The 8028-nt window shown below is 49.6% G+C and overlaps 1 long non-coding RNA gene across 1 annotated transcript; it reads right to left on the bottom strand.

Annotated features, from left to right (window-relative positions):
- Positions 1–2872: 2872 nt before the first annotated feature.
- On the bottom strand, positions 2873–7394 carry LOC129653678 (uncharacterized). The gene is made up of 3 exons (XR_008715196.1): positions 7296–7394; positions 4417–4588; positions 2873–3320 (listed from the first exon to the last, which is right to left on the bottom strand). It is a non-coding gene; the product is annotated as an uncharacterized LOC129653678 (long non-coding RNA).
- Between the last annotated feature and the right edge of the window lie 634 nt (positions 7395–8028).

Raw genomic sequence — 8028 nt, forward strand, 5'->3', positions numbered from 1 at the left:
GCCTCTCAGCCCAAGTGCAGAGGAGGCGACTGCAGCCTCGTGCAGCCCAAAGCAGGTGTAACCTGGCAGGTGGAGTGTCCTGTGCTGTGTTTCCCTGTAGACCTGAAGGCCCCTCTCCCCCTGGCCCAGACCCCCACCCACGCCCCCTTCCCCATGGGCCTTGGCATCACCAGGCATTCCTGCTCTGTAAGGGTTAATCCTTCAGGGTTCCTCTTGGAGGGAGGCTTAGCTGCATTCATGAATTCACAGTTAAATCCCTCACAGTCCCCAGTCCAATGGAACAGCTGGTTGCGGATACTGACAGCAAGGAGAGAAGTCATCAGTTTGATGGGTGTTCCCCTGAATAATAAGTGAACTGCTTATGACATTTCTGAAAGCGACCGACACGCCCGTCCCCAAGCCCTACCACCCCCTGATGTTAGCAGCATGGACAGGCTCTCTGTGCCTTGACACTCGGGGAAAGCGCCGGCTCTCCTAATGCTCACGGAATATGTATAAACGGTGACATTAGGCCAGAGCCAGGGGCCTGCAGACAGCATGGGAAATACGCACATGCTCCTACCGGCTTTCGCATCAAGTTCTGACCATTGGCTTGTGGCCTTGGGCAAGCTGTGAAGCATCTCCGAATCTAGGTTTCCCATTGAAATGGGGTCACTATCTTACCCCAAATGCCCTGCTGGGATTAAATAGGACAGCAGAAGGGAGGGTCTCTGGCATTCTGTTGGTGCTTCATAAATGCAATCCTTCAGTCTCTAGCCCAACATAGAAGCAAACTGTGGACTTATTTCTTTGCCCAAAGAAAAAACCTTATGAAGGTATTTTGGGGGAGAGAACAGGAGTAGGAGGGACACAAGAAATTTTCCCACGGGTCGCACTGGCATCCCCCTTGGGCACAGGGCCGTGACTGAGTCGCTTACAGAAACGGTGGCCGGGGCAGGAGGAAGGCTGGACTTGGCGGGGCTGGGCTGCCTGAACATCCAGGACTCAGAGCCCTTCAGCCAGCCAGTGCTGAGCCGGCGGCGGTGTGGGTGAACCCTGCCCACCCAGCTGCTGCACAACCATGCGGCACAAATCTCTGTATGGAAGGAGCCGCTCTGCTGCCCCTGAAGAGAGGAGGAAACAGACCTTTCCCTGCAAGCGTGTTTGCTCTGCAACCACCGCTGAGCGCGATTTTAAATTTCACGAGCGGGTTGCCTCCCAGGGTCCTGATGCTGCTCTCGGAGGACAGCAGCTCATTTGTCTGTGTGCCCCGTGGCCAGGGGTGTCCAGGTGACAGCTGCTGCTTGGAAGCATAACGGGCCCCAGGCGGCCCGAGGACTTAATTAATCAGAACACTGATGGAGCCGCTACTGAGAGCCAGGCCCTGTGCTGGGCGCTGTGGGGGAAAGAAAACAGGGCAGAGTCTTGCCTTCTGGTGTCTTAAATTCTATCCCAGGGTGGTGACACTCAAGTGTGTGCAAAGTTAAATAGAAACATAAGAAATAAATAACAACTCAATTCAATACTACTGGCAATGTCACGTTGATACTCCGGTTCATGATTAATTACCCAGGGAAAGGAGCAGACGCGAAGTGCTACAGGAAGGAATCCATCAGTGTGTTTATTATCGACTGCAGACCTAGGGCCATGAAACAAGCCAGATCTTTCTCAGGACCCCTGCCCTGGCCTCCCCATCCGACGTTGTTTCGAAGTTCTTGGCAGTCCATGAAGTGCTCGAGAGAGAGCCTAGACATCCTTAAGAGAATCCCCATGCCCTCCAGTTTGTTCCAGGTGCTCAGGGTTGGTGCTTAAGTGCCCCAAGTGGAGAAGGCAAGGAAGAAATTAGCATCTGCATCATCAGTGTGTCTCCTTGGAGCCCTTATCACAGCCTTGAAACAACTGTGTCTCCCTCATAAGAGTACAAACCACCTGAAGACAGAGCCTTGTCTTGCTTGCTTTTGTAGCTTCCTCCTCGCCACTGCTTGCTATGATGACCAATAGAATGCTACGGGCTTCATGTATTGCTACTGCCAAACTTGCCAGATATCTATAACACAATGCTTAGGAGTGGATCTTGCTTTACTGGAAAGCGTGACTCGTTTCTGGTCAAAAAACCCAATGTTTGTAATAAAGATAGAGGTTGGGTCTTAGGAATTTTGGGGGAGGTGGGCAACCCTCTTTTCCTTGATAGAGAACTTGGAGGAGGCTTGTGTGCTAAGTTGCTCCAGTCGTGTCTGATTCTTTGTGACCCTGTGGACTGTAGCCCAGCAGGCTCCTCTGTCCATAGGATTCTACAGACAATAATACTGGAGTGGGTTGCCATGATCTCCTCCAGGGAATCTTCCCGACCTAGGGATCAAAAGTGTGTCTCTTACATTTCCTGCATTGACAGGCAGTTCTTTACCACTAGTGCCACCTGAGAAGCCCTGGAGGAGGGAGTCCTGCTCAATTATATCTTCCCTGAGACAGTCAGAGCAGAGGACAAGTCACTTGAACCCCATACGTAGTGGAAGCAGGCTGGTTCTCCTTCAGGTTGGGGCAGAAGAGATGGGCGGGATTCAAGAGTAAGATGTAGTGTAGCCTGGTACTCCAGCCTGCTATGGGAATGTTGTCCAATGCAGATGGTAAGTCAGAAGGCAGACACAGCTTGAAAGGTGAATCAAGGGCACAGGGGTGGACAGAACTGGCAACTTGCACTTACTAGCTGAGCACCCACTACCGTTTTTCAGCATCACCCTGGTTATCAGAGGATGCAGGCGCAGAGAGCTCAGAGCCCAGGATGTAGTAGGCACTTCATAAGCATTACCTCAAGATGAACGAGTGAAGCAGAAGATAAGAAACTTTTCCATGTTTTTCAACAATTTTATATGAAAGTCATCAAAATACAGGAAAGATGAAACAGTTTTACAGTGAGTACCCACTAACCCATCATAGACACTACAATTAACATTTTATTCAATTTTCTGTATCAGAATTCATCTATCTATCTGTTATCCATCCATCAATCTGACACTTGTGATTTTATAAAGGATATATTCCACTTAAGGAAACAAGGCAAGTACATGTGAAACAATTACTCAGTGTTTTACAGGATGGTGCTAAATAGTGAGATATAAGCACGCATATGATTGGAGAGGAGAAGGTGATCTTCTGTGAGGAATAAAATATTCAAGGACCATTTCAATGGAGACAGGACTTCAGCTGGGCCTGGAAGAATGTGTAGGATTTGGACAGCCGGAGGGAGGGAGCATGGGTTTCAGTGGGCAGGACCCAGTTGCTCTGCGTGGTACTCCACCAGCCCTTTCCTCCTATCCATTGCCAGTCTGGTGTCATCTTCAGAGCTGAGGACAAAACCTGGATGTGAATGCCTCCAGGGCTTCAGACCCTGAGGACTCTGGGCATCTCTCTTGTTGAGTGACACACAGTGGGATTCAAGATACTGGCCCAGAGGGATATGACCTTTTTGCCCAGAATGAAGTTAAAGAACAAGGATCTAATTGGGTGTGTGGGGAGCTGCAGGAACTTGAGGAAATGGTTAGGAAGTAGGTGGGTGTCTGGGGGCTTCCTTTGAAGGTACCGAGAAAAGACCAGGGAGCTTTCCCCCTTCCCCCCAGGCAGGGAAAGCAGCACAGAGCAGCCAGAAGGGAACATGATGGCCTCGGAAATGGCTGGTGGTCCTGCGTCTCTGATGGAGCAGGCCCGGTGTGGGGTGCTCACAGCTCAAGGGGAGGCAGGAGCTGTAGTTCTACCAAATAAGCCAGCTGTCCCCTGGCGCCGTCTGGGGAAGAGGTTTCTGAAGAGTAGCTGAATGAGTCCCGGTCGCCCAGTCATGTCCGCTTCTTTGTGACCCCATGAGCTGTAGCCCACCAGGCTCCTCTGTCTGCGGGATTTCCCAGGCAGGAATACTGGAGTGGGTAGCCATTTCCTTTTCCAGGGGATCTTCCCAATCCAGAGATCAAACCCCGGTCTCCTGCATTGCAGGCAGATTCTTTACTGTTAGAGCCACCAGAGGTTTCTGAAAATCAGCTTTAAAAGGCTGTTAGCACGTGGGTTCCTCCCGGGACATTTGCTGGTGATAGCAGTCAGGTGCCTGCCTGGCTTGTGCTTCAAAGACCGACAGAGAAGGTGCTGAGCATTATTGAGCAGTTTGCACCATTGTAAGAGCTGGTTGCCTATCCCCCTGCAGGACAGGGTCTGGCTGCCTACACCTGGGACACACCACCTTGCCCTGTGTTTCCTCTTTCTTGCCTCTCGTTTCCCCAGGCTGCTCTCCCCCTTCCCCCGAATCCTTTTTGTCCCCTTTGAATTGTATTGCTGTGCTTGGATGCAGTCCATGTAGGACTCCTTCAGGGAGAGTTGTGGCCCCTCCCGCTGCAGCGGTCGCCCTGGTCTGCGATGGCTAAAGCGGGCCAGGGGCTTTTGCAGAACAAAAGATACCTGTTCTGTGGACGGTCCAGGTGCAGGCTGGGAGGAATTCATCCAAGTGCAGTGGAGGATAAGCCCATTCATTTTGTGATGCAGCCTCTGTGTACTTTGTCAGCAAGATGGAGAACACTCACTATTTTCTCTGGCTTTTAGGATTTCCATATTTATTGCTTGTTTGCTACTGCTAGGGAGAAGCAAAGGTGGGGGAAAAACAACAACTTGCTCCATTTGAAATTTTAAACATACGTATGTAAGTTTCCTCCCACCCCTGCCCGCATCCCTCCCTGTCCCCTGCAGTTCCAGCAACGCAGAGAACCGCGGACTGTTAGACCTGGAATCACTCGAGAAAGCCAAACCCTATTTCCTCACTTTGCATACAAGGAAACCCTGGGCAGGACGTGGAGGGACTTGGTCATCGTGCCACATGCCTAGTTCCTGGCAGCCCGGAGACTAGCATTTATGCCTGCAGAATCTTAATTTCCCATCACTGGACCAAGCAGACTCCTTTCCTATCAAGTCACAGTCCTACTGTGTGCAGGAGATCCCACTGTGCGTGAGGTCCTGTGTGGCCAACTTGTGCATTCCCTGCATCGTTCCTCGCAAGGGTGGGAGTCTCTCCCTGTTGGTTCGGTTGGTGAAGTGCAGGAATCATGGGGTAGGTGACACTGAGTCAGGGCTGGGGTGGGTGTGTGGGGGAAGGGGGTCCTCAGGAGGTGAGGACACAGAACAAAGCTGACACAGTAAGGAATGCAGCATTATGGGAGCTAAAGCCCCCGGTGTCTGGTGCACAGTACGAGCTAGATGCTTGTTAATGGACAAGAGGGAGACATCTCCCACCAAGAGGCCAGGAAAGGCTTTTCAAGACATCAGCACTGAGTTTTCTGCTGGAGGAATTTCAGCTGCTGGCCACAAAGATATTTCCAGCAAAAGATAGAAATGAGCTGGAGTGTGTTCAGGGAAAAGGGACTAGCAGGTATGCAAATGTGTTGGGGGTTGGAGGGTGGAAGGTGGGGCTAGAAAGGAGGCTCAGCTGTCCACAAGATGGGGGTCACAGAAGGCCTGCCATATGCACGGCAGGCTTGTGGACCTGGAATTTTGTAGCCAACAAGACAAGAGAGGATGGGGATGGGAGGCATAGACCCACACACAGTCTGTGATGTGACAGCGGGTGCCTGGGAGCCTGCAGTGACGGGGGTCTCTGGAGGTAACAGTAAGGAAAAGCCGGCCATGGGAAAACCAGTGTTTACCATGGAGGGAGCCCTCCATGCAAAGGAGAGGCAAGGGGAAAGCTTTGTGGCCAGAACATACTTGGCACATTTGAGAGAGAGAAAAAAGACTCTCATGAAATAAATTTCAGTGGAGTCTACCAGTGGGAGAGGAGTTTGGGATCAGATTATGTAGAACCTTCTAGTCCATGTCTGGGAGAGTGAATTTCACTCAACTATGATGAGAATAAAATCTAACGTCATTCCCTGCATCACCTGGCCTTGGCCTCTGTCTTCATGGAAACAACTCACCTTGGTTGACCCAAGACTTTCTCCTTCTGAGCATTGAAAGCCCAGCATCTCATGAACACCGTCATTTCCTGCAAGTGAGGAGGGGTCAGTCCCCTCACCTCCCACTCTTATTCTTCCTTATGACAGTCCTATCACAATGGGGGTGGGGGGCATGTTTGCAGAGTCCCTCAAAACTCTCTAGATGATTCCCTAGAAAATAGATGGCCATTCAAGATTTCTGAGAACAGGAATGACATAATTAAAGCTACTTAAGCAATTTTAAAACACTGAAAGCCTCTAGGGTCATTCCATTTACATAAAGATGCCTTTCTGCTGCAAATCTGGGATTTATTTGGATGCAGGAAGGCTAATGGACCAAGAGGCAGGCCTTCCTTGGGAATAAAAGAAGGTCATCTACATCCAGATGTTCCTGTCAACACCCTCTCTTGCAGAATTGATTGGACTCTTTAGTCCTCATTCCTCAAGATTTGAAGCTTTGAGCTCTGAATCTCTCTGTAGTAAGCAAAGCTTAAAGGGGCAGGCCTTCACACGACTGTCCCAGCGGAGTCTGTGTGGTCTCCAGGATTATCTAAAGCTAACTGTGACAGAGATACAGTGGCCTCTGTGCTCATCACCTCTGAAATAGTAGTTTCTTTCTTTTTTTTAATTTATTTTTTTGAAATGGTATTTTCTAACTTCTCGTTAGGTGTGAAATCAAAATAGTACCTGGCTCCTTTAAGAATCTTTACCAAGATAATGAAATTTGTGATCTCACAATTGCATAAATCACTGCCAGCCCCCTTAAGTCAATTCATATTTCTGTAGTTCGTTAGTGGCTCGGGAGGAAATTGCATTTATTATAATTGCCTCTAATTGCACCAGATTAGTGATTACAATTATTGATGGCAGCTGATTATTCATTAGGCATCAAATCAATCCCTGTGCTTCTTCATTACTCGAAACAGTAACTCTGATGAGGAGAGGTCTGAAGGAGACCACGTCCACCCTCTTCCCTGCCTGGCAGGCGACCTCCCCAGGCTGTCTCTAAACAAGCACCTGAAAATGATTTAGGACTTAAAGTGACAGAAAAGCAGCCCTCTCCTTCCCCATCCAATGCCCAATGATGCCAAGCCCAGCATTGACTGATGAAATGGTGGAATCAATTCAACATCACCAAAGGCTATTTGGAGGCCCTGGAATGCTCTGGACCTGCGAGCTCTTCCAGGATGCCCTCCTTGATTGCAGAGTAGAAACGTCAGAGTTCCCTGGCCCAACTCTTCTGGAATATACACAACCCCGAATATGGAAAGAGAATAGACCCGAGGGCCTCACAGACCAGATTTGTAACTCTGGCTGAACCCTTGGGAGCAGTGTAGAGCCCAGCGAGACACTTACCTGCCTGTGCTGAAGAATCACCTACAGGTTGCGAGTCAACAGTGATGAGATGTCCTCTGCTCTTTGTTCACCACTGGGCTCTCTCACCCAAAACAGGGCTGGCAGAGAGGAAGAGCTGATGCCCAGGTGAGGAGGGAAGACCTGATGGGGTGGTGCTGACGGCTGAATTAGACGACATCCTTAAAGCTCGTGTCTTACACCAGGTGATGAGTGGCTTCTTGGTGAAGGTCACTTCCTCCCCACGCCCACTCCCTCCAAACTTTAACATCTACATTATCTTCGAAAGTTCTATTCCTTATCTCTTTGTGCACTGGTTCAATATTAACAGTAAATTCATCTTCCCTGTAACATCTGTAATAGAAGAGCTGCTTCCAGAAGACCTCCCCATGGTGGTTTTCATTCTTTGGCTCACTCATCAATACCTACTGTGTGCCAGGCACTGGATCTAGAGGATCTGAGAGATAAATAAATCATGGGTATTGACCTTGAACAGCTCATAACCAAATGGAAAAGACCATCCATTCTGTCTCCAGGCTTTGTTTGCATTCACAGAACATACACAGTCTAATCAGCCCACCGAGGCTGGGGAAACCCAGCTCATATTGGAGGGTCAAGCAGGCCTCACAGACGTGGAATGTGAGATTGAAATGGCAAGAATCTCTTTAAATGCCTAATGGAGTGGCTAGATTTTCAACAGAGCAAGTAGCACCTGAAAAGTGGGGAGGCGAAAGGA

The sequence above is a fragment of the Bubalus kerabau genome, chromosome 5 (genome assembly GCF_029407905.1).
Source record: "Bubalus kerabau isolate K-KA32 ecotype Philippines breed swamp buffalo chromosome 5, PCC_UOA_SB_1v2, whole genome shotgun sequence".
NCBI lineage: Eukaryota > Metazoa > Chordata > Mammalia > Artiodactyla > Bovidae > Bubalus > Bubalus kerabau.